At 36.7% G+C, this 26929-nt stretch overlaps 1 protein-coding gene and 2 long non-coding RNA genes across 12 annotated transcripts in view; 1 reads left to right on the top strand and 2 right to left on the bottom strand.

The window, feature by feature from the left end:
- LOC310893309 overlaps positions 1–11021 on the top strand; it is a 33639-nt gene extending 22618 nt beyond the window's left edge. The window contains exon 2 of the long non-coding RNA XR_014578891.1: positions 617–11021. This is a non-coding gene — a long non-coding RNA (uncharacterized lncRNA). The remainder of the gene's footprint in view (positions 1–616) is intronic.
- The window catches only part of MID1 (midline 1), a 251968-nt gene that overhangs the window by 78330 nt on the left and 146709 nt on the right, over positions 1–26929 (bottom strand). The gene's annotated exons all lie outside the window — the stretch shown is intronic.
- On the bottom strand, positions 10890–26926 carry LOC310893314. The gene is made up of 2 exons (XR_014578895.1): positions 22972–26926; positions 10890–22864 (listed from the first exon to the last, which is right to left on the bottom strand). It is a non-coding gene; the product is annotated as an uncharacterized lncRNA (long non-coding RNA).

The raw sequence follows: 26929 nt of genomic DNA, 5'->3' as shown, positions 1-26929 counted from the left end.
TGCACCCCCCCTTACATGTATACTTATATATATATATGTATATATCTTTACTTATAGAAATAGTTATAAACTGTCGACAAGCAGTTCTCCCTAATCATTACTGCAGAATACAAACGCTGTTTTGAGATGGTTCTTCTTTTCTCTTTCCATCTAGCCCTTTCTGAATCTCAACAGAAATTTTATCAAAAATGAAACATTCCTGGAGAAAAAATAATCTGCTTACCAGCATTTACTAAAAATAATAATAATAATAAAAAGCAATAGGGAGATCATTCCAAAATTCCTAACTGTCCCTGCTCCCAAACCCTTATACAATCCTATTGCCCTGGTATAGATCTCTGTAATAACAGTTCTGTAAAGATACTGTTCGCCTTCTCCTTTCTTTGCAACACAGACTAGAATGCCCTAAGAGAAAAGGGAAACAAGTTTCTCTATTTGAAATTTTACACCAGAATGAAGATTGAATCTTTGTGACCTAATAATGTATATAAGTGAATGGAGATTCAGTTACTAGTCCTTAAATGAGGAAAACTGTTGAACTGTCTACTACAGCATTAGAAGCAGCTCTGTTCCCAGGCATTAGACTATATTTAATTTAAAGTTTTTTTTCTTGCAGACTGAAGAATGGAATAGAATATTAGAGAGCAGATGATAGAAGAAAAGATAGTTTATTAAATATTAAGAGTAAAGATATGAAGAGAGCATACAATTTTATTTCATTCAGTCCTAGCTTTGTTTTAACTAGACAAAAGTAATTTAATAATAATTCTCCTGTTAAAATAAATAATAACTGCTTCCAATCCTTACCTCATGTTCTCCAAAAAAAATATTAAATGAATGTCATTATTTTCCTCATGCCTTTGGCTCTTGATCAAAGATAAAGCTTATCTGATCTGCCTGTGCTCTACACTGAGATTTTCTGTTGAAAGTTACACTGCAGAATTCACTATTTGTCAAGTTTCAGGTTGCTCTGTTTGTTCCATTAGGACATAATGATTTGTCAGACTTCTAAGATACTTCAGTCTAGTATAGTTAAAAACAAAACATTTGTTCAGATTCTTCTTTTGTATTTGTACTTGAAACATTTGAAATAAAATAGTTTATCCAATTCTGAAACCTAGAGAGGAATTTATAATTATTTTTTTTACTTACTAGAGGCAGCATAGTTTACTAGTTAAACTACGAGTATAGTTAAACTATGAGTATGATATACTTGCCAATTGATAAAAGAAAAAAAAAAAAAAGGTAGGTTCCATATCAAGGCTTGGCAATGGCTGTGTGTGTGAGAACCAGAATGTTTTCTGTTCTCACTATAAACCAAAGTTATACTCACAGAAAGCGTAAGAGTAGATATATGATTTTGAAGTACTTCAACAGGAGAGTACAATGGAAGCAATGAAAGAACATTGTGAAGTTCTGCAGTGTCACATTGCTCCTGTTCAATTTTGTGGTTTTCTTTGAAGTTCAAGGCTTTTCTCCCATTCTTCTTATGATCTGCTAGTATCTTAACTTCAAAGTTTATATACAAAATCTAGATTAAAAAGTTTCGAGGAAAATCAAGAAATCATAGTTATTCTTTCATAGTGCCCAAATTATTTTTCAGTCTCCAAAATTTTCCAAAAATAATGCTAGTTCAATGGCTGAAAGAGTTTATTTTCAGTTGCAAATCTACTACATGATACAAAAAAATGCATCTCTGTGATCTCATCTACAACCTTTGATAGTGACTTAGAGGAGAAAATAATCACAGCTAGTGATAACAGTGTCCATCTCTGATGTTCAGGTGGCATTTGGGACATGCTACACTCCTACTTTGTAATGATAATATAGCAATATTGCTTTAAAAAGATCCCATCCCAAACAATGTTTTAAAACTCAGTATTTTTTTATGTAAACCTAGGATAATGAGAAATTTAGAGGATAAAAAATAGACTGTTCTCTTGTTTTTTATTTATCACTTTCAAGTGAATCTGTGCTGTTTTATGCAGCCCTATATTTAAATGAGTATGTTCTTTTTTTGAACATGTCTATGTAGCTTCATCATTTGGCATTCAAAATATGCTGGAGAGAAAGGGATGCTTTCAGTTTGTTGTTTCTTGGTAAAAAAAAATCTGGTTGGAGGCATTCCTGGAAAATACTATTATTTATTAATTCTGCTTTGAAACAGAAGCCCTAGCCTTTGTCCCATAAGCCCTTACATGCGTCACCCTTACTCTTGCAAGTAGTACCAGTGGAAACAGCAACAGGTCACTATGTACCATATATATTTGTTACACATGGCTGTTACACTGTATTGTTTTTTACCTTTTTCTCACTTCCTAAAAAGCGTGTGTATTTTACATTTAGATGATACCACAAATGCAGGACATTTTTTTAAATTATTATTATTATTATTTTTTTGCAAGTAACTTGCATTGGATTACTGTGACCTCTCCCAGGTGGTGATCCCACCACATTTATCCCACCTCACAGGACCTAAGCACTCTGAAGGGACAGGCTACCCATAATGGCAGAATAAAGAATTTACCATTATCCCCAGCCTAGGCCAGAAAATTTTTGTTATTTCAACATCAGCCCTCAACATCAGTACTTTTACAAAATGTAGCTCTAATTCTGGAATTTTTATGTTTGCATCATAGCAATAAACTGCCTTTGATAATTTGGCTGTGACCAGAAAGAAACAAGCGCTGCAAGGCTGCATTGTGTAGGTTCAAAGTGTACAAGATGCATTCTCTTGTCTAATCATGCTAGGGAAGGAACTACCTGGAAATATAAAATTACTAATGCTTTTTTTTTTTTTTTTAATATTTAAAACCAGATGTGGTTTTCTGTTAGCCAGAATACTTTCTGCCAATACTTACATCAAGAGACTGTACAAACTTTGTAAAACTTACTGGATGTCAGTTACTAAACACTTGTGATTAAGAAGGTGAGCTATATGTTCAAAACAGTATTTAAATTGCCATATCTGTTGGATGAAGTGATTTTCCAAAAACTTCAGTAAATGTCCACTGAGGATGAATTTGCTATGTTTTATCTATAAACTGGATAAAGTTACATGAAACAGATACTATATCACTCCTTAATGATGCCTATAAACAGTCCAGGTTAACTTAAGAGTCCTGCATTTAAAGTGGAAAACTAGACTGATACAGATCTGCCCAGGTAAAGAAAACATTACATAGGATTATGTGTATTTCACAGAATCACAGACTCACAGAATTGTCTAGGTTGGAAGAGACCTCCAAGATCATCTAGTCCAACCTCTGTCCTAACACTAACAAGTCCTACACTAAACCATATCACTAAGGGCTACATCTAAACGTCTTTTAAAGACCTCCAGGGATGGCGACTCAACCACCTCCCTGGGCAGTCCATTCCAATGCCTAACAACCCTTTCAGTAAAGAAGTTCTTCCTAACATCCAACCTAAACCTCCCCTGGCGCAACTTTAGCCCATTCCCCCTCGTCCTGTCATCAGGCACGTGGGAGAATAGACCAACCCCCACCTCGCTACAGCCTCCTTTAAGGTACCTATAGAGAGCGATGAGGTCTCCCCTGAGCCTCCTCTTCTCGAGGCTAAACAACCCCAGCTCCCTCAGCCGCTCCTCGTAAGACTTGTTCTCTAGACCCCTCACCAGCTTCGTTGCCCTTCTCTCTCGAGCACCTACATGTCCTTCTTGTAGCGAGGGGCCCAAAACTGAACACAGTACTCGAGGTGCGGCCTCACCAGAGTACAGGGGGACAATCACTTCCCTAGACCTGCTGGCCACACTGCTTCTTATGCAAGCCAGGATGCTGTTGGCCTTCTTGGCCACCTGAGCACAATGCTGGCTCATATTCAGCTGCCTATCAACCAGTATTCCCAGGTCCTTCTCCGCCAGGCAGCTTTCCAACCACTCATCTCCCAGCCTGTAGCGCTGCTTGGGGTTGTTACGTCCCAGATGCAGGACCCGGCACTTGGCCTTGTTGAGTTTCATGCAGTTGACCTCAGCCCATCGGTCCAGCCTATCCAGATCCTCCTGCAGAGCCTTCCTTCCCTCGAGCAGATCGACACACGCACTTGGTGTTGTCTGCAAACTTACTGAGGGTGCACTCGATCCCCTCATCCAGGTCATCGATAAAGATATCAAAGAGGACCGGCCCCAGCACTTAGCCCTGGGGGACTCCACTAGTAACCGGCCTCCAACTGGATTTGGCTCATTTGGCTGTTTACAGCAACCCTATGTCATAGACAGATTTCAGTTAAAATACCAATGTTATACCGTTGTTAACTTTATTTGAAAACAGACCTTTTTTTTTTTTTTTTGTCTTGAATTATCTATAATCCTGTAGGTTTCTGCATTGTACAAGTGCGGTATAAAATGATGTGTGAAATAATTATGAACCTATCAAACAAATACTGTTAGTAAACATCCATCCGTAAGTGTCTCAAAGCGGAGGTCTTCTATAACCTGTGAAAGACATGATTGTTAAAGAAGGCACTCAATGGATGCTGAGGAATTCAGTCAAGGAATCTCATGAACCTTGTGAAAGTCAGTTGACCTCCTTATCCTGTTAAATTACATTGACAGTTAAGTAATGTAGAACTGCAGTAAAAAATAGTGCAACATTTGCATCAAATGCAAAGGAAACAAATATTCACAAATGAGAGGCTGATCCTGCAGGCAATTACACACCTGGATTAAATAACAGACTGTTTCACGGCCTGCTGTAGAATCTTTACCTATGAAGACCTAACCTTAGAATTGGGCCTTCAGTCAACTATATATAGTAAAAGTACCCAAGGATCTTTACAAAACCAGAGGAGACGTGATGTCTGCCTTGTAAAATTTAAAACAAACAGGTGAAAGAATATAGAACAAAGAGTAATTAGGAAGAGTGTATAGATACCTATTTTTTTTCTTCAAACTAAACAAAAAAAAATCCTTAAAAGGCACAGTATTTCAAAGGTTTCAAAGTGAACTACCCCAGATATACTTTGCATGGAATGAAACAAAAGATATGTGAGAAAAAACACTATACAATCTATTATTAGGACTTGTAGAGTTACTCCATAAATAACAGTCAGATACCTAATTCACAGGACAATGTTCATGGTACTTGGGCATTTAATTGCTTAAGTGTTCAGTCTAAACACATGGTCTTTGCTGCAGTGTTCTTAAATGATTTATGTACAGCTTGACTCCCTGGATCTCACTTGAGACTTTTCCACTCAAGATGCAGACAAAACACCCAAATTAATCCCTGTAAATTTTTTATGCATATAGCCATTGATTCCCTGTGGTAATTGTGCAGCAGCCACTAAAGTCAGCTTGGGCCTTTTCCACTGATGCCAACAAGCCTTGAATCAGTCCTGCCATTACGGAATGCTGTTAGCGTGAACTTCTAAAGAATGGGGTACAGAAACTAAAGCACATCACTAAATGTGGATGATAAAAACTGGATGGTACTCTGTAAGGACTTATAATCAGAGTAGAAAGAACTAGGGCAATATTAATTCTAATTGCCTAAGCACAACTTATAATTTTTACAGTTATACTCAGTTTGGTAATTCTACTGCCAGATATTTTTTTGCAGGTGAATTGAATTTAAAAAGTCTCTCATTGAATGTCAAATATTTATTCATTGAGTTCTTCATTGTATTTCAGAGCTGTAAATGTATTTCACAGCAATATTTACAGACTGAAGTAGGTACTGAGTTGAGGTAGACATCTGCTGTACTCTGAGAACAGCACAAAAGAAACTGCAATACTTACAGCGAACAGCGAATTAACTTCAGATTTGACCTACAGAGGCAGATTTCTATAGGGTAATGTTAAGCAATTCACTGAGGGCTGATTTAATCATGAGGTCTCTTGCAAACAAGGCAGCCAAATTGCAAAGGTGCTCTGTGAAATCACCTATTTACATCAGAGGCTTAACTGAGACTCCTGTGTTCATCCTCTGCCAAGTCCCCAAACATGAAAAGCTTGTGTTTTACCCCACTGCAGAGCCTTTTTTTTTTTTTTTTTTGTCAGCAGAGTGTGAGCTGCAACAGACTGCAGGTTGCCAATAAAAATAAGAGGTTTACTTAACTTATTTTAGACATTAAATGCTAGCCTGGGGGTCTTTGGTTCTTGGGTCTTTTCCATGATATGAAACAAAAAATAGCAAATACACAATACCATTTTACATAACGACAGTCCCGTATCTTGTAAGCACTCATTCTGCTAAAGGGCAGGTTTCTGCTCCCATTTAAATCAACAACTAGGTTTCCTTGTGCAGGATTGGAGCCTTAAACAGAGCTTTTGTTTACTTTTTCTTTTCTTACATGTTTGCTATGCTGATTTTTATTCTTTCCTCTCCCTCTCTCTTTTATAAATTTTTACAAATTGTCTGAGTAAAATACAAATCTTCCTTGAATTACTTGGGCAGCATTAAAATACATTTAAAATCAGACTTTTCACAAATTAATTTATGTCACCAAAATAAGCAGTCAAATAACAAGTTAGAATTTTCAGTGAGATCAATAATTATACTGACACCGTGGACCCTCTTGTTCTACAGAATAAAAAGTCAATAAATATCTAATAGGCCCACCAAATATTTGCCTTGGAATTATCTTAAAACCTATTAGAATTATGACTTTCAGAGGCATACCAATTATCCCCTTTTAACATGAAGTTTGAAAGAAAGAAAGAAAGAAAACATTAGGATATTCAAAAGAAAGAGCATTCATGAGACATGGATTTCTGCTTTTTAAAGTAGACACTAAATTATTTCATGTCTATTATGACTCTGTGAGCAGCAATAAAACAAGTAGATATAATAAAAAGTAATTCCATGAATTCAAATTCCTAATGGAACTTTGTTGTGTGGATTGGAATCATCAGCAGAAAGACTGGACATATTTTCCAACTCTTGTCACCATAACCTCATAGGCTACTATTTCAAATAAATGAAATAAAGAACAGATGCACAATCATATCTTAATGACAGATTTCTTTGCACCTTACAGTCATTCTTTTACCTTCAAGATCTTTTCCAATCTTAATGATTATATGATTCTGATAACATAACCGAAGTGCTTGCAGGGTATTTAGATAAAACTTAAATACTCATTTGAGATATTTTCTCCATAGTGCCAGGTTTTCCAGTGAAGCATATTTTTAAGTGGGTCAGTAAAAGTAAAATGGACCATTGTCACTATGCAAAAAGCTTTTTGTAGGTAAAAAGCTGACGTTGTTTTCATTTCCACCTACGTCTGCCATGATGTGAATCATCCAGGGAGGCAAGGATCTTGTGTCAAGATAGGAGACAACTGATATTTTTAGGCAGGATTTCCTTATCAAAACACTGTGAACATTTGCTCTATATTAAATAAATGTGAGATATTTAGGGCACATAGGAATCTTTTGGCTCGCAGCGGCCACCTGAGTAGTGTGTGACCCCTCCCAAGGACCTACTGAAGGCTTATTATGAAGCTGGCAATCAACAAATAATATAGTGTATGTTCAGGAAGGCCAGGATGTCCTGACAGTATTAGAATTCCTGTGTGTGGGTAAAGAGCAGCATGAACATGTCTGGGTGGTCATATCTGAAAATCCCAAAGACGCATAGGACTCCAGATGAAGAAGAGCCAAATTAGAAGCATATTATACATAAGAGTTACCATCTGGAAATTCTGGGCACTCTTTTACAGTCTTTAAAATTTGCTTGGACAACATTTCTAGCCAGAAGGAGAGGACTTCCCCAGAACACTGTGTATAGAAGATAGAACTGTGTGTATCGAAGATTTATATTAAAAACTTGCCAGGAACAAGAACGTAAAATATAGATATTAATAATATATACCTCACTGAATGCTGCTGTACTTCAGCTTTAGCCAGAGTCAGGGAACTACAGTAGATTTCCTGAGCCCATCTCCCATGAAGTCCATTTGAGCACAATGGACAATGATAACAGAATACATCCTTCTGATCTGATGCAGAGTTGACACAGAAAAAAAATGTATTGCTAGTATAAAAGGTAAACTCGGACAAAATGGTGTAAAAACTAGCACTACGGTCTGTTCATCATTAAGAAATTCCACTTAAACTAGTAAGGTGCTATTTTCTGGAGATGGATAAATGCTTTTTACTGCTATCAACTGTCTACTAGAATCTGTATTTTGCAAAAAGTAGAAAAGAAAAAGAAAATAGAAGTCCCCTAATTGGGAATGTACCTCTGGTTTACACACAGTAGCCACTGGAGAAAAAAAAAAATAAAAGAAAAGCCCATTCTAATTTTATTTTGGGATGAAAACTTTACAATTGTAAATTTCTACTTAAATAAGAACTAAGTAACAGAAAGTAGCATTTTGGATGGGAATCCTAGCAGAAACTAAACTCCAGTGCTTCTCAAAAGGATAAGTTAATTATAATTGTGCTTAGTTTCAATGAAGAAAAATAAACCAAAATCCTGAAAAAATCAGAAACAACTTTTTTGATGTTGCTTATTCTTTGATTAATTTCAATTCCTGGGATTGCTCCCCACAAGCAGTTAAACAAACCTGCACACTTCTGGATTTTAGTTGCAATGAACCGAGAGTGCAGAAACCCCTCTAAGAGCAGTGCTCTTTTGACATTTATTGCTTGATTATGTCACAAAGCTAATAAAAATTAGTGGCTGAAAATCAGCCTTTTCCCAAGGCATCATCACATAATTTACTGCCATTTCTTGATTGTTTTTAAAACCTTGGCATCCAGAAATATCTCTCTCCTTCCCCACCACTTTCTGAAACCTGGTGTTGAGTTCCACAGGACATGGCAGCGTCTCTTCCAGTCCCTTCTGCTGTTAAACTGCACGCTGCTGTGGGGTTTCCAAATCAGACATGATATGCTTTTTATGAGAGAAGCCTTTGAGCAATTCAGCTTTTCCATGCTGAATGGTTCACAAACAACCGAAGACCCTCACTGCTCTGAGACTTGAATACACTTGAGAGTTGCTAATATAGTTTCCTAAAGCTAGTAGGACAAAATGGGCCAGAGAAGCCACCTCCCTAACACGAACTAATGAAACACTGCTGTATTGCTGGTGTTGTACAAAAAAAAGCACAACACAAAATCTTTCCTTCTTTCTTCTCCAGTTATTATTTATTTGTAATGCAAAAACATACCATTCACTAATCAGAGAGGTACCTCATGGAAACACCTAAAGAGCTGCTAGCACAACACAGAGATTTTTCCTCGAACTCTTGAGAGAAGCTTGGACAGCTTCTCAGCTTGGATTTTAATCTTGGAATTTTCAAAATTAGAGAAAGCTGAGTTAAATAGCCATATTCCACAAAATTTGGTCTGTTAGTGCTACGTTACAGCTGGTCATTTGATTGAAGATGAAAATATCCAGAAATAACTAGATTTGAAGAGGATGACAAAAATCTAGCAGCACTAGCTGGGCCAGAATAGCTCACAATTTGACCACTACTCTTTAGTAATAAGTACCCTGCTTAACGATCTTTGAATGTAAGTAGTTGGCCTCAGATGGAACATATGCAAAGGCAAGCTACGGATATGAAGAAGAAAAGATGGGATCTTGTACAGATATTACAATGATCAAAACCAGAGTGACTGAAAATCCCAAACCAGGCTGTAAGAACAAAAGGGCATTTTAATGGGTGGAAATTATTTGTAATATATTATTCTGCTCACATAGTAAAAAGGAAGTTTCTTTTTTCCCTTTTGCTGTTCTCTTATACATTGGATTGAAACACTTCCTTCTGGTGCTCACTGCCAAATCTCAGTATTAAAGGAAATATTAGGTCACTATTGTTAGTCTATAAATTAGCTGAACTTCATCTAAGACCAGTCTGTAGACCTGTTGTGCCAAAAAAAAAAAAAATCGAAAAAAAAAGTCCGTGTTTTCTCTTAATGTACTGCATCTCTGTTTTAAATAAGCCTGCACAGAAAACAGGATTCTGCTGGAGAACGTAGAGGAGTAAATAAGGCAGTACATGGAAAGCAGCCTCTGCAAGTGTATTAGCTCCACACAGGCCAAAATACTGTCCTACTGAATATTACCTTATTCTGCCCCGTGTAGGGCTGTGATTCTAACTGATTTTCTGAGTCAGCAGCCAAACCAAAATACTGAGAGCAGAAAAGTTGCTGTGTTTCTTTGGTCTTGTCCTTACCTTGGGAAAAGAACAAACTTGACCTGGACTTCCCACTTTTCTAAAGACAGACTAAATCTCCAGGTTCTAGGACAACCAAGTGGGAGGATATATATGGCCAAGAACTTCTCTCTTGTTAAAGGTCCTTCATTACTGGTCTGAGGGTCAAGGCTACGCATTGCAGGGGAATCCCTGAACCAGAGCAGCCTGGACATCAGGCTGCAGATCCTGAGGATGGCAGAGCCCAGCATCTTTGGCTGGCTGGACAGAAGAGACATCATTCATGGCCCCAGGGACAAACTGTGCTACTGTGGTGTACTGAGAAAAGGGTCAGAGGAAGAATCGCTTTCTACCTCCCCAAGTGAATGATGCAAAGTGCAGTGAAGAAAAAAAAAGATCCCACTCCAAATGCCCTCTAACTTTCTCGTGAGAGACACCACACTTTTACACAGGGAGGTGTAGTTTCAAAGACACTCATACTGGGATAAGAATCAGATTTTCTAATCCTTGAGTCACTGGGTTAAAGAAGTGTGACATGACTAGAATATGTCTTCAGGCTATTTATTTTTTTCACCCCAAGCCTCTTCTACAGTTTTACGCAAAAGTGGGAATAACTAAAACACTAAAAACGTTACCCAACTCTATTGATTAAATTGCAAGACAAAACCGAATTGCAAAGATAAAACCAAAGTCGTCATCATCCAGTAAAGTTAAAAATCCCAGTGAAGTTGTTAAGCAACAGCTTTTTTTTTTTTTTTTTCTTTTTGTTACGGCATGGGACAGAGGCACCCTATTGCCATCAGCAATGCTGAAGGTATTACATATGAAAACCAGGATAACTGTAAAGCTTATTGTGAGCTAAAACAACATGGCAGCAAATGAATTCAGCCTCTCTCTTAGACTGCCAGCACTCTGTCATTTGGCAAACTTCTGAGAAGACGCGAATATTTGTTTTTCTAAATCTCAGACAGCTTTGGGTTTGCAAAGCTACATAAACAAATGAATTACATGAAATCCGTGACTGACCTACAAATCCCACCCTGCCTATTTCTCTTTTCACTTCCCCTTCTGGCAGTTCAAATTCAGGAGACATCAGTCTGTTACTAGAGCAGATTTATGTGGCTGGAACATTTACCTTGAGGCCAAATGTTAGCTCTAATAACTATTTTTTATTCCCATCCAAAAGAATGTTTACTGGCCAATGCTGAGCAACAGAAGGATACAGCAGGCTCATTTTTTCTTCTTGTTTTAAACCTTAGGGTAGAAAGGATATCAAACCTCAAAATATATTTTTTTATCTAAGTGGAAGTATAACAGAGATTCACACCCACCTGTGAACTTTTTTTTAATATTCTTTCCATATCAAAGATGTTCTGTGAGCTTTTGCTGTTGAACATGACAGTCTCTAATCTCAACATTCGATCTCTGTACTTTTCTTTCTTTTGAAATGATGTTTTTCATCAACAGCCTGAAAATTTGCTGTTTGTGTCCCCTTTTTCAATTATTTTACTGTCAGCTGCTGGTTCTGCAACTTTGTCAGTAACTGATATGCACTAAGAAATTTTGAGTGAGATAGAGAAAGAAAGAGAGAAAGAAAGAAAGAGAGAGAGAGAGAAAAAATAACATGAAGGACTTTGTTTGAAGATAATCTGAAGGACTTTGTTGGCTTCATCTGTTCAGTTGTCCCTGAGCTGAAGTGTTAGGTATCTCCTTTGGGAACATGTAACATTAAATATTCATGGCTATCCAATTCTGAATCCATAATATTGAATATTCATATTGGAAACATAATCCCAAGAGCTATTCTTACCATATAAAGGAACAGAAACATAGCTGTAAAACTAAAGTATGCTTTAAGCTGCAATATTTCATATACACTTAATTAGAACGGGCATACTAAGGCTTATTAAACATAAACATTTAAAGGCTCAGATTTGGCCCCAATGCAAATTCCTCTCTCCTGAGTTTAGAATTAATTTGTGGTTTCTTTTAACAAAAATTAGAAGGAAAACTTGCTTTCTGATGAGACAGGATGATACTTGTTTTAGTTTTAGAGTTTTGTAACCAAGAAAATGATTGTAGTAGTCACTTCATCATAACACTTGGCACTTCAATACCTTCTTGTTTGATTTTGAAGAGCCCAAGCAAAGACAATGTCAGTGTGTTCAGCACACGTTCCTCCTGGAAGTTTTTACAGATGTTTGAGTTGTACGTTGTATCTCCATGTGCCAGCCTGGGTCCTGACAGCTCCAAGGGAATTCATCATGCAAGAGGCCAAGCTGCCTAACACTGCTGCTTTCCCTCAAATGGAGGTAATTTAAGTTACCATCAAACAATCACACATTTTCTGATAGACTAGGAGAGGATGTTTTTGTAGGGGAACAGGCAGGAAGGATGAGTAAGCTGTGGGCATGATGCCCCTGAACTACCCTTGCCTGCTTCAGGTCTGTGACTGCCCATACCCTGCTGGTGGCAAGGTTGTACCTCCTTCAGGCTCCCTTTGGTGGGCTCTCTTTCTGTGTTGACCTTGTCACATCTAAGCATGATAGAGAATTTTTCTAACATTCCCCATCCAAGGTTTCTCCTCCTGTCCTCCCCTTTCCTTCCCAATAGCCTTTCCAGCATGGCTTGGATTAGTCTTAAGTTCTTGCGGTTTCTTGTTTCAGATTTTGGTCTGCTCATTTGTCATCCTGATCCTGTTTCTTCTCTAGAATGACAGCACACAGGATCACCTCTCTGGATAAGATTATATTAGTGCTTCACTGTCGAATTGCCAATAATGAGTCCCTGCCAATTTTATATTCCAAAATTCCCCAAACAGCAATTTAATTACATTATTTTGGATACAGCACCATAGCAGCTGCATTCATTTGATGAGGGTTCATTATGGTTTATGGTGAAAACAATGGCAAATTAGCTCTGATGTGTTTTGGAATTTGCTCTTTATTTAGTTTAGAAGAGCTCTGTTTTAGTGAGCACTATTCCCAAGCCCATTTGATTTCACAGTCTGTGAGAAAATGGGAAGAATCAGACGGGAGTTTTTAAAAATCAGACAATTACACCTGTTGTAATTCAGCTATTGAGGTCCTGCTGCTTTGTGGTTAAAAGGGAATTATCAGAGAGATCCATTTCATTATATTTTAAGGACTATTTAAAAATTTGGATGTTTAAATCAAAATAAATACATAAATAACAAATCTCAGCTTTGTCCATATTTTCCATGGATAGGCTTTTCCCAAAACAGAATAGATTATATGCCTAGTAGAAAGTTATTTGGGGTTCTCAAGGAAATCTAAAGCATACAACCTCTGTGACTGCTTCCACACTCAAACTTTAAGCCAGATTTGTAAAATATTTTTTCAAAATTTTGACACTTTCTGGAGGACATACAGTAAGTTCTAAGCAGGGGGTGACACCAGGGGGTGACACCAGGGAGTGACAAAGAAAACCAATCATAGGGCAAAATTCACAGAATAGGGATAAAAACCTCCAAAGATCAAATATGTTCTCATACCACTACTTCCAACAAAAGCCACAGCTCCACATCTACGTTAGAATGTTTTGCCAGAGCATTAACATCACATGAGGGCCCCAGCTTCAACAGGGCATTTTTGTACAAAAAAAAACAAAAAAAAACCTTTGTATATATATTGTTATAACACCGTTTTTGTACCTCTGTACTTTAGTTTGCTTTGTTTATCAATAGAGTTGTTTTTATTGGCAAAAACACTTTTGGTCACTTATTCACACATGGAAAAAGAAAGCTTTCTTTTTTCAGATTTCTTCAAATTCTGAAAGATTTATTCAAGCTCAGTAGTCACATCTATATATCTTAACAGAAGTCTGTCGTAATAAAGAGAATGACTCTTAGCCGAGCTAGACATAGAGAAGTTGCTATATCCCTATTTCACATACAATTAAGGGCTAGAGATGGAATTGCTCCTCCTTGCTTAGGATATTATTTAAAGTTCATTCAATTACTTTCTTCCCTGTCCTACTCTGGAAGGTCCTCATCTTTACTTTGTGCCAGAACTAGAGCACATCTGACTCAGTCATTTCAACTTGCTAAATGTCGAGAAAATTATTCACTAGCTACACAGAGTGGTTTTATACTAACCTTGAGAGCTGGTGTAGCTCAGGGCAGGATTAGACAGGCATGACACCAATGCCAAAGAGGAGGCAGGGATGCTACATGACAGGAGGAAGAAAAGGTAGGACCCACAGAAACCAGCCATTAATTGATTTGGCTGCTTGGAAATTGTATTTTAGGCACCTGACTTGTGCCTATGGTATTAACATGTAGTCCAGCAGTCTACATAGAGTACACTTATTTGGTCAGTGAAGATGGCTGGATGCCTAAAGACAGAGAAGATGGAGTAGACTGACTGGTCCCACCCCATTTAGGCCTGTGCTATTGCATTACCAGGACTGCTCACTGAAAGAATTTAGGATTCTGCAGGTGTGCCTGCGGCCAGAATGTGGTCTATACTGTAAACATAATATAAAGCAAAAGAAGCAACAGGACCAAGCTTTTAAGACTTAACAGGAGGAGGCCCTTTACTCATACTTCCTAGCTCTTACTGCTCCACAGCACTTAGAAACCATTACACAAATTCCAACTCTTAAACAATACTGAAATGACTTATACAATATATGAGAACAAAAAAGCAGAGCTTTAGGAAAATTCTCTTTTACCCAGCATGCACAGGTTAAAATGGCTTCGAAGCTATGACTAAGTCCTTAGCTACACTCCAGGGTTTCTGAAAGACTTTCTCCATGAATTTTTATCACAGAAATAATGACTCAGAGAGAGCAGCCCTGATAGAGGCAGCTTCCAAGATCGGATATTTACCTGACCTTGCAGACCTCCTCAGGAAGGAAATGATTTCCTCCAAGGAAAACATGTGACAGCACATTCACAGCCTGTTTTTCAAACAGGAGTAATCCAACAAGAAACTCCTGTCTTGAACCTCAGAGTGAATTGGGGTGCTTAGCATGGTTAAAGGATATCAGAAAAAAATGTGAAAAATAAGCATCTTCCCTTTTACTTTTATTTTCTGCCTTGGAGTGACAGTTTCATCACTAACTATAAACACAATCATTACAAAATAAGCCCTCCCACATCTGCATCTGTAACTTGTGACAATAATTTACCTGCAATCCAACAATTTTCTTGTTGATTTTACCCCTATACAGCAAACACTCAGTTTTACAAACAATAGAGGTAACAATTAGTCTAAAAGTTTCCTTAAGTTACTAAAACATGTTTTGATTTTGTGCATATCTAAAACCTTGACTGACTTCAGCAGTGCTGAAATTAAGCACTCTGAGATTTAAGAGCAGAACTCCAAATTGTTTTTGTTTGCTTAGATTTTATTGTTTGTTTGTTTTCCTATATGGTAGCAGTGATATATTTGGCAGACAAATTACACTGCTTTCAAATGAGAATGTGCAAATTGATTTAGACAGAGCAAGAACCCATTTAAGACTGCTAAAAAATCAGTCTACATTTAAATGTTTTTCAGGCATTCAAAAATGTCTTACTATTTTATCACGCTCATGTTCTTCCCTTACTCTCTTACAAAGTCTCTTTCAACAAAAGACATAAAAAGAAAGTTACTAATCTAAAGAGGTGGTATTACTTACAAGTAATTCACTGTATGTTCAGACAAAGGTTTTCCGTTCTTGTAAATACTGACAATGCTGAATTTAACTGAGTAAATTAAAGACAGAAAAACATTCCTCTGATAATGTTTCTTACACACAAAAAAGATAAAATAACTCATTAACATCCTGCCTGAATAAGAACTTCAGTGCATCAGAATTTCAGGAGAGCTAAACCAGTGTCTACAAAGTTACTCTGAAAAGAAAGCTAATTCAGCACAATGAAAGACGGCATGAAAACACAAAAAGGCATCATGGCTGCTGCTCTAATTGGTGGATCTGAATGGAAAGGTCACTTTTTCCTCAACAGTGATCATAAGAAATGCTCAAAAGAGGGTGAAAACATTACTGTGCTTCTAATATAATGTCCCTTCCCCCCCAAAGCTGAAGCATATTTTTGAAGTTGAAAGGTGAAATCAAATGCAGGGGAGAGAACAACGTCTGCCCTTACTTAAGCACATGAAAGAAAAGATTGCATCATCGTAGAAGTTCACCCAAAGTTTGCATAACCTCACCAGGCATCTTGAGTGGGTCCTTCTGTTCAATGGACACCTATAGCTCCTTGGGATAAAAAAGCGCCTCAATGCAGGGGCTCCCTCACATGGCAGAGTTTTCAATTCACAGATTAACCCTCAGTGCTGGTCTTCCAACAGAAGCACTTCACCACAGAAAGGCAAATGCAGCTCCATCCCACTAAGTGGAAGCACACCTTGTGTGCTGGGAAAGACCCAGTGCTGGTACGGCCATCCAGGAGTGCCCCCTGCCCAAGCAGCCCAGCGCGATGGGGAAGCAGGAATTATAGGAAAGACCATACAATGTCCAGAAGGACCATGACTACTGGAAAAACACAGGGTCTTTCTCTCCCAAGCATTCACCCCTGCCAATCTCATGTACATCTGCAAATACATTTTTCCGCTTTTATAGTTTACAGAATATGGTCGGGTTTGGTATATTAGAAAAGGCACTGAACATTTTTTTGGCTTGACTAATCTTGATGTCTTCTTAATTGATGAGGTCAGTTAAATATGATTTGTATCATTTTAACAGTTCCTTCTGTTATACCTCTGAAGGGATTTCTTGCATGTATGTGCTTAGACTCTTTGGGTTATGGATATATTTTAAATATCTGTTTAGTTGAACTGTCATCCATATACTGATCAATATCTTTTCTGATCTTTTAGTAAATTATTAATAAGATAAATATTGCTTGGATTCAGTTTGAAGAGACTTATATTTCCCATACATTGCTGGCTTAATCTGGAGATAAAATTTGCACACACTGCCATTAACCACAGCCCACCAAGTCTGTTTAATGCTTCTACCACGAGACACATCTGTTGTAAACAGCTGACTGTCTTTAATCTCTTGAAAAGTTTGACTGCGTCACAGTAAATAAGAGAATGTGGGCATACAGCCTCAGATTTTAAAATTGCTAGCGTGGCTTCAGCGATGAGTTTCAGCGAGGAGGCTGCTGTAATGCAGGAGCCAGCAACAACTTCCAGTCTATTGTACACCAAAGCAGTGGTTATCCTACCAGGGCACACCACCATTCCCAAAAGCAGAAGAAAATTAATCCATACAATTAATATATCTACGTGGGTTCACCCACAGCTTGTGAGTGCACAGTAGCTGACAGTAAGAAATTATCTGTGTAGTATAGCCCTAAGAAGAAAGGTGGTGAAAAGGACCCTTTGTACTTTTTAGCATTTTGAGAAAAGACTATACATTTTATTCCTACTTATTGTAATTTATATGAACTTTCGCATATGTCACATAAAAGATCTCTTCTTCTTGTACTACTTTTTCATTTTCATTTTATTGAGAATTTCCTTTGAAAAATGAATGTGATAGCAAAATCAGAATTTCATTAAGAAATAAAAGCCGAAACACTTATGACATAAAAGAGAAAACACTACAGACCAAACCTAGAATTTAATTAACTTGGAATGTCTCACATTTCAGTTCTTTTTTTCAAATTTAAGGAGTGTAAATTTTCGGTCAATAGAGTACTATTTTGTAGTGTTATTACAGTATACTATCTTTAGTTTGAACATCACAATTAAGCAATGGGAGTATATCTACTTTGTTACTAGGCTGGCACAGAAGGCAGGACATGCAGTTGCACTGGAACTTCCCCTAAATTATGTGCATGAGAATGCAGACCTTTCAGCACAGTGAAAACGTGAGGTTACTATATTTCACACCAGAATCATTACAAGAAATCAAAAAGTAGTGCCCCTTTTGACTAGTGGAACTAATCAATATTTATTATTATTATTGTCATTATTTATTTAAACTTACCCATTATATGATGCCAGGATGTAGCCTGAATATTACTGATACCATATGACTTTTCTAATTTGCTAATTTACTAATTATGCTTCTTCAAGCATGGAATGCATCTCTTCATGTATTTGTGGAAAATTTTATATTCTGGACTTAATTTTGAATGGAACCTTTGTGAATTGCCATGGTAAAAATAGATAAAATTATTTCCATACTTTACAGATACGTTTGGCAGAGATGTTAGTACAGTGGAATACCATCTATTCCAAAATCAAAAAAGCCCACAGAAATTTCCTTTTCTTTCCTTCCTTCTCTATCTCTCTCTTTTTTATTATTCCACCAAAATATCCTTGCCATTTCAACTTTCAAACATTTGCTTTTTGTAGCCAGTGTTCAGTGTGTCACAAAGAGGCTATGGATGAGGCATCTGTGATAATTTAGAAGATCATTCTCAATATCAAAACTAATTAAATAGGGAAATTGCAAAAGGAAAAAGCTGTAGCCGTGCCTAGCCGTAGGCACTCCAGTTACATCTCTCATCTGTACTGAATTTGATCCCTCTCATACTGCAAAATATAATTAAAAGATCATATTGCTACTTCGTGCTATTCTGACACTGTAAGGAAGTTAAAATTAAAAATTTAAAATGACTAGACTGAAACTACATTTTACCAGGAAATTTTCATTTCTCTAAAAATGCAGATAGTGTAAGCATGAAAAAAAACCACATCATACCTTCCTTTCAAAGTCAAATTGATGAACATGCATTCATAAAAACACCCAAATAACCCTAAAATGTTGGAAGTGCATTATTGTCATACTCCAGATGGATAGTGAAATATTTCTACATAACCATACTCCTGACTATGGATATTTCTTGTCCCCCCATTTTTTTTTTTTCCTTTCTAGTTTTCAGCTCTCAGAATCTCAAGGAGCTGTTTCAGAGGAAGTAAGGCATAGGCAGAAAACACAGGTGTTAGCAGGTGGCAAATAATTTTCTAAATATTGCAGTGCAATCCCAGCTATGACAAAATCTCCCATCTTGGCAGCTGAGAACAGGTCTGTAAGCTCTGATGTAGGGGATCTGAAAAGTTCAGAGGCAATGCAGAGATCCAGTCTCTTGAGAAATTTGTCTGAGGCATTAAAACAACATGAACATGCCCCCTTTTACAGTCATAACTGGGATATTGCACAAGGCCAACACCCCACACAAAGGAGGAAATTCATAAAAAAAATTATACTTCCACTTCAGCCTGCAGAACTTTCAAAAGAGAAGACTGTCATAAAAAGCAATCCTGCTGGCACCATAAGGCATCAGGAACACCAATGTTATATTACTTATTTATTAGCTACCCAACACGTTCTATACATTTTACTGACAGGTATGAAGACAATGTGGTTCCATTTAAGTGTTCGTACTTAGGTAAGAATTGCTTAAGTAAGCATATATAGAAGTTCCAGGAATAGCTCGGTAGCTCAGTATTGTCATACTATGATAAAATCATTTACTTTTCCATTTTCTTTGTTCCTTCATCATTTTCACTGACTTTAGACAACTGGAAGAACAGAGAAGGCTCTATCTGATTCAAGAGAGTGCATTTTAAATGAGAGGTGAAAGCTGTAAAGGACAGAAGTCCCCTCATGTCCTCAGTGTGGGTGCTCACTGTTGGTATCAACAGCTTCCTTCCCAGCCCAGCAAAAGAAAAGGCTTCCTATGTGGAGGGTCAAGGGAAGACAAGGGGATAGGGGACTGGATGGCTGGTTTGGGGGAGAGGTGAGGGAGAGAGGGAACACAAAGTCTTGCCATACACATCAGGCTCTGAGGCCAAAGCAACCCACCACAGCTTTGCAGTTTGTGACCTGGGAGAGCTTCTCTGTCCCTGGACTATTCAGGCTTTTTGAACTAGGTAGGCACTATACCTTACTGGCTATGAACCACTATGTGTGGGCTCACATGCGTGTGAACAATTTTATATTTTAATGTGTGTTGAAGACACACACAGATACTATCATTTGGTTAGGAAGGGCACATTTTGCTGAAAAAATATAGGACCAAAGAATATCTTGATAGATGTTTGTAAAGACTGAAATACAAAGTAATGTACTGGGATCATTGCTGGATTTGTGTTTTAAGATCAGAGAATACAGAAAAAAATATAATAGGCAATGAAAAACGTTTAACATAAAATGAAGAATTGAAATGCTTTAATCATGCTCCTATGATTGTATGTCATTACAGGGCAGAATTAAAGTAATTTAAATTTCTCTTCATGTAGTAATTTAACATGTTAAATTAAACCTTGAGAGAAATCTGAATATTGAGTGTTCTGTAGTGCTAGTTTGGGAGATATTTACATCCATTTTGTTGTTGCTGTTGTTTTTTCCTATTTAAAGCATACTACAAACAACCTTAACGTTTATCTGAAAATGTATTTGCTATCACTTTTTTTTTTAAATATTTGCATTAAAATAAGGTTACACCTTAAAATAAATTCAGAATATACATACTTCATGTACTGACATACATATTCATACACTTGCACATACCTCTCACTGCAGCCAGAGTGAGCTTTAGCCTACTGTCTATGGCAAGTTCTCCTAACCACACCCCCTCAGTGAGCTTTATAATTCCCCAATAAAGCAATAAAAGAACTAGTTTTCTCATTCTATTTAACAATTTTAAGAAAATGTACTGTTATTCTAAAAAATATAGAGTTCTTTCTCTGAAAGGTCACCTTGTTTGTAACTTCTCCCATTACCTATCCTATCTTTGTTACTTCATTAGGCAAGCTCTACCTTTCCTGCACAAAGGGTCAACCTGTGCCCAACTCTAAATGTTTTAAGAGAGTTAGTTATTTGTCCTTAACCTCATCTATTTGCTTCATTTCCATTTTTATTGCTTTATTGTTTGCTGTTTAAACACAGATTCTCATTCTGAAGAGGCATTTGTCATTCATTACATTCCAACACCACCTCTCGATCATTGTATTATCTCTAAAAACGCACGAGCAGCAAAGGGACAGTCAGGAGGTCATTACAATAAGCAAATTAAGAGCTAGAACAGGGACTTGAAGTCCATTAGTGGAACATTTTGGATCAGATCCATGGAAAATTATGAAAATATATTTTACTTAACATCTAGTCTACCTTCCCTGGAAATCCGAATCATGAAAACAAAGAAAATAATGCAGTACTAGTTACAATTACATTTAATTATCTTCTTCTTCCTGTATATATTATGCCTTCAACACTATCATTTCCACTAAAAATTGAAGGTAATATGTTATAAACAAATATTTGTGAAAGACATGCCAACTGGTAAATTTGTGAAAGCTCTTGAAAACTGTAGCTTATATTATTTAAAATATATTCAGTAAATAAAAACAATCTCATAGAACTTTATTTATAGCTATTGTTAAGTAATAGATCATAATCCACAGTCATAAATACCAGAATCTCCAAACTAGGCTAAAACATTCTAAAACTTACCAAAACAACAAACAAACAAACAAAGGAAAACACAGTCCACTGCTAATGTTGTTATGACTCTATTGACATTTACTTATTCTTTTAAATTCCACCAAAGACATATCAGATGGTGCAAACACACCCACCTGAGATAAAACTAGAGTATGTTCTAAAGTCTGCCTTAAAATTTACACATTAATATAATAAGTGTTGCTAGAAAGCCTTTGTAATAAAATAGTATGTTCCTACATCTGTCATCTTCTACGTAACAAGTTAGTATTTTGGATATTTGCAAATATTAAAGCACAGAGAGTTAACTATACTTTTGCATGTTTCTGTGTTAAGTAATATCAGATAATATTCCTTACTAATATATATATATGACCATTCCTCTTTTTCATTTCATAACAAATACAATGAAATATGTGTCAAGCAGTATCTAATCTAATAATAATATAAAGCTGTATCTAATTTAATAACAATGAAAGTTCAGGAGTTCACATTTTTTCAGGTTGGTTATAGTGGTTTGTGTATATGCTAAAGTTGCCTAGCTGTCACTGTAGAAAGTATTTGTCTACATTTTGAAATTATTAAGTATGGAAAAGTGCCACTTATCTAAATGTTTAATAATGCATATCACTATAACACTGAAATACTATCATATTTCATATCAGTTGATTTATGCATTTATTTTTTTTTTTTTTACTGTTAATTGCTTCCAATAAATAGGAAGTTAGTAAAAATTTAAGGGTATACAGGCAAACTATAGATTCATATGAGAAAAAAATGCTACTAAAAAGTTATATTCATGGAGTTTTAAACATAAATACCAAGAAAAACAACTAAGGTGTAGTTAATATACACATGATCAAATATATTTTTAATGACCTACCTATATGTGAAAATTTATATTTACTTAAAATATCAGCATACGTATATTTATACAATTACACAATTCTAGATATTAATTGCTAAAAATTATGTGTATTTCTGTGCTATCCAAACACATCTACACATACATACATACAAACATATATAGTATTGCCATGTTATTGTACTAATGCAAGCCCTATAAATATTCATATAAAATTGATAAAATGTATATAGACATATTTACATGTGTTTACATAATGTATTTATATATAAGTACAGGAACCAATATTCCTGTATTGCCAACCAAACTGTTTGTTTGAGAACAGGCTTAGAATTGTTAGGTTCTCACAGTATCATAATATATCAATTAATGATCAAGCTGCAAATACAAAATATCACAAAGAAGTAATAGTTGGAAATCTTCCCACATATTTTGCCAGTATCTCTGCAAAGACATTTAAATATGAGAAGTTTGTATCTCAGAATATCAGGGAAGCAAATATATTTTTGTACTCTATTTGTAGAAGCTGTGGACCTGACAAAATCTCTTACCTTTGCACCACCAAGGTAGGTTTATAAGAGTTGAATGCAATTCTCCTTATGTGGAAACAGCTTATGGCTGCTTCCCACCAAAAAATATTTGTGAGTAATTGGATTGACACATCACTGAAAACTGAATCCTTGCATCCTGAATAAAGAAGTGCAGAAAAAATAGATGTCTATGGATTCTGCCACTCAAATGAAATAAAAAACGTACAAACAAGAAGCTCCCCTTTGTTTCTGGAATTCCGGACTGACATTCAGATGACTGCCCTGCCTTCATAAACGTGTCCAATACACAACTGTGCTAATAAGGTTCAAACAAAAACACGGAGAACCACTGCTAACCTCTAACAGTCTGATTTAACAAAAGATCTCTCTTGATTAAGCAGCAAGGAAATAATTTCAAAATTAATTTTTGGCAGGGTTATACATGTCAATGGCCGTATTCACAGTAAATACGAAGAGGATTAAAATAGTTGGTTTCAATGGAGTTAAGCAGGTTTTATACCACTTTAAAATATGGTTTATTCTTTATCTTCCTCTTTTGTCACATCTCACCATGGCTCTTTGGCTAAAATTAAATGGGCGTTATCTTTCCATCCTCACCCACCAACGTCTCCCCCAAATATTCTTCCTTCTTCCAAAACAATTTTATATTTTAATTTTGCTTATAATTTTCCTGAGTATAAATACATCTATAGGACAACAGTAATTTTCATTAATTTTCTCTAAAAATAATGAGTGCACTTTTTAATTGTGTTTTCCTTGCCATCGCAACAAGACAAAAAACAAAGAATCAACATCAAAAATAATTAGACAATAATATTTTCTTTGTGATAGTATAGTGGAGTAGACATCAGCATTTGAATTTTCTATTTTTAAAGCTCTCATTGCTTATGTAGCTAAAATTTATTTCTAACTTTTACCACAATAATGACTACCACCTCATAAAGTCAGCGTACCACTGGAATGTCTCCTATTCTCTCTTTTTGTCACGGTTTATGAGGTTTCTATTTTTAAGGCATCTGTGTTTATGACCTTTTTTTTAAAAAAAAAAATGAAATTGTCTATAAACACTAAAATAATTATACACGCATAGTTGTACTGTAAGGTCTTGGTAACTAAGAAAGAAGTGGTTCTGGAATAAGTGCCCTCATCCCCCTCCACCCACAGTAAAAGTTCATTAAGAAAAGCACCTCTCAGGGCTGGAGCCATAGCTGCCAAAGGAAAACACTTTCTCATTTTCAAATGTCCACAATTGTGATTACACTGACTGTTAAACATGCTTTAACATAGTCTTCTCTGCTGGACAAGTGTACAGAACTCCTAATTAAAGGGTTTCATTTTTGCCACAAAAGGAGCTAGATTGCAATGGCATCTTTTGTCCTACGCTTAATGAAGGGTGAGATATAGTTTAAATAATTAGTAACACTGCTGGAAGAGAATGTGAGTAATTAGCATAGCTTGACACCCAGAGCTACACTAGTTGCTGTTGTTAGCATCAACAATGTGTTGATTTAAAAAAAGAAAATTGCAAGAAAAGAAAATGTCATTTGAAGCGGTTTGGGTTTTCTTTTTTTAAAGATACAATTAACCAACCATTTTTGAATGAATCCACTACACTATTGACTACTGCTTGCTCATTCTTTCAGAATTTCCTTTTTAAATTTTGGTAACCCATCTATCAACCAAACAGACCCATGTATTTAAAACCCACAGCAGCAATATAATGAGCAACAACCTGTTTTTCAGAGGGGAATTTTCTGGTCTGCTTTTTTCTGATCTACTTGCACATTGCATTTGCCAATGGCATCTGCGCATTATTGGTAGGTTAACAAAGACTATCTGCAAACTTGAACCAAATACTTTCATTAGCAGCTATCCCTGGGCTCAGGGTATAAATGTGTTGAAACCAGTGGCAAAATTGGCATGACTGGTGTAATTGCTGGGAATGGCAAAGTGAAATAGGCTGCCTCATAACAAAAAGGTTAGTAACTGGATTTCACGTAGGCTAATAATTTTCTGTGTAAACTGATTCTAGATAAACTAGAATCCAAGTCTCAAAAAATTCTATGGACATTATAAAGAATTATAGGAATTGCCACTGTAAGGAAAGAGTTATTTGAACCAGGCCTACTCTAACCATTAAATTAGTACTCAGATTATTCTTGAATGAGGCTGGCAGAAAGTACTCTATCAGGCTTCTGCCAAATTAGCTAAGCTGAATAATATTTAATGTGAATGTTGCTTGTCTGTGTGAGATACCCATCCAGAGTTTGCTTAGGCATCTTTGCACAGCAAAAGCATAGATCATGCAAAAACACCCTAATTTTTTTCTCAACCATCTGCAATATTAAGCCAAAGATCTCAAAAGAAGATACATGCCTTTTAAACTTCTCTTTCAAGACTAGTCATATCTAAGTACATCAGCACTAAGAAATTTTTCTTTAATGTTTATTGACATCCTCAAAAATGTTCTTATCCAGTATTTAATTTTGAAGGTACTTCACGTTAAGTATCACATTTCTACTCATATCAAGTTGATAAAAAATACAGTTGTTCAGTCACTACTAGCTTACTAAATAGAAGCACCTGGTAAGCATGTAAACCTGTTGGATTATTGAAAAGCATTGTAGGTCCATGCCCCTTCTATTCACGTTTATAGTCCATGTTCCATTTTACTAATGGCTAAACTCTTAATTGTTAAAGAAAAAACAAACCTGCCTAAAGGAAACAGAAAGCAGAAATAACAACTCCTTATTGAATAAAAAAGTCTTTAAGAGATGAAAAGAAGCTAACAGGTCCAAGTGAAAAAGTATTTTTCATTATATTAATGTAATTGTAGAATATGATCTGCATGCTTGCACATGCATAGAGGTACGAAAAACATGTGCTATGTGTAGGCAAAACTTACTGCACTCACATAAAATTGTCATAGATGTGTGCAGCCTCATGTTTTTATCTGAAGGTACTTAAGAAAAGCCTACCTGTTAGTTAAACCTATTAATATAGTTTCTTTTCACATCTCTGAAATTCTGTGTGAGAAAGCTGGCAGATAATCTTTGCCCTCCACACTTGTGACTTCTCAGTTGCAGTCCATAGGTCAAAAATCCCCTCAAAACATAGGCAGGCAGGCACACACAGACCAGCCTGAGGGAATGGGGAATGGCAGCTTGGGGTTTTAAATTGATTCCTTTGCTCTGTTGCAGCACCTGAATTGACATGATGGGTCAGGGGCTGCTTGACTTGGCCTCAGCAGGAGTCTGAGGAGCCATCCTGCTGCCCCTGGTGAGGATGTCCCACACGAGCCAGGGACTGCCAGAGTCGCCTGGGTGCCAGGTGGATGAACTGCCGTGCCAGTGGGGATGGGGAGCTCGCATAACCATGGAAATTGCTACAAGGAGCTGAGGGAGAATTTTGATTTTCTTTCCTGTGAGGCAGCACAGGAAGAGCAAGGCTGGCATTCAGACCCCCTGGGCTGGTCAGGCAGCTGCAGCCCCTGAAGCCAGCGCATGTAAATGCATCTCCTGCTAGCAGTGATGCAAAGAGCTTTCCACGATGAAAATAACTCAATGAAAAATAATCAAGAGCAGAGTGTATGTGAAGAAAGCCTGACATTTCCATCAGTGCCTGTGTATGTGCAGTCAACATGAAAACCCTGCTAGACGACTTGAGTGAAGATGTAGGCAGATAAGCAAATTCACCCCAGCAGTAGTCACACTGTATGTTCCTTATGATAGCTATAGAGAAATCAAAGCACAACTGAGAAATCTGTCTTTAAGGGAAAATCTGACACCTTTTCAATGTTGATGAGCACATATAGATCTGTATATGTATCTAATCTGGTGACAGACCACACACCTGCTGTTACCAGCCCCTGCCCAAAGGAGGAAATGCAACACCCATCTGAAGGACACTTTCCTTCCCGACCACGCGCCGTGGGGTGCAGAGGCTGGTAGGTATCACT

The sequence above is a fragment of the Anser anser genome, assembly GCF_964211835.1.
Source record: "Anser anser genome assembly, chromosome: 1".
In the NCBI taxonomy this organism is placed as follows: domain Eukaryota; kingdom Metazoa; phylum Chordata; class Aves; order Anseriformes; family Anatidae; genus Anser; species Anser anser.
This window is presented reverse-complemented; position numbering and strand designations above follow the sequence as displayed.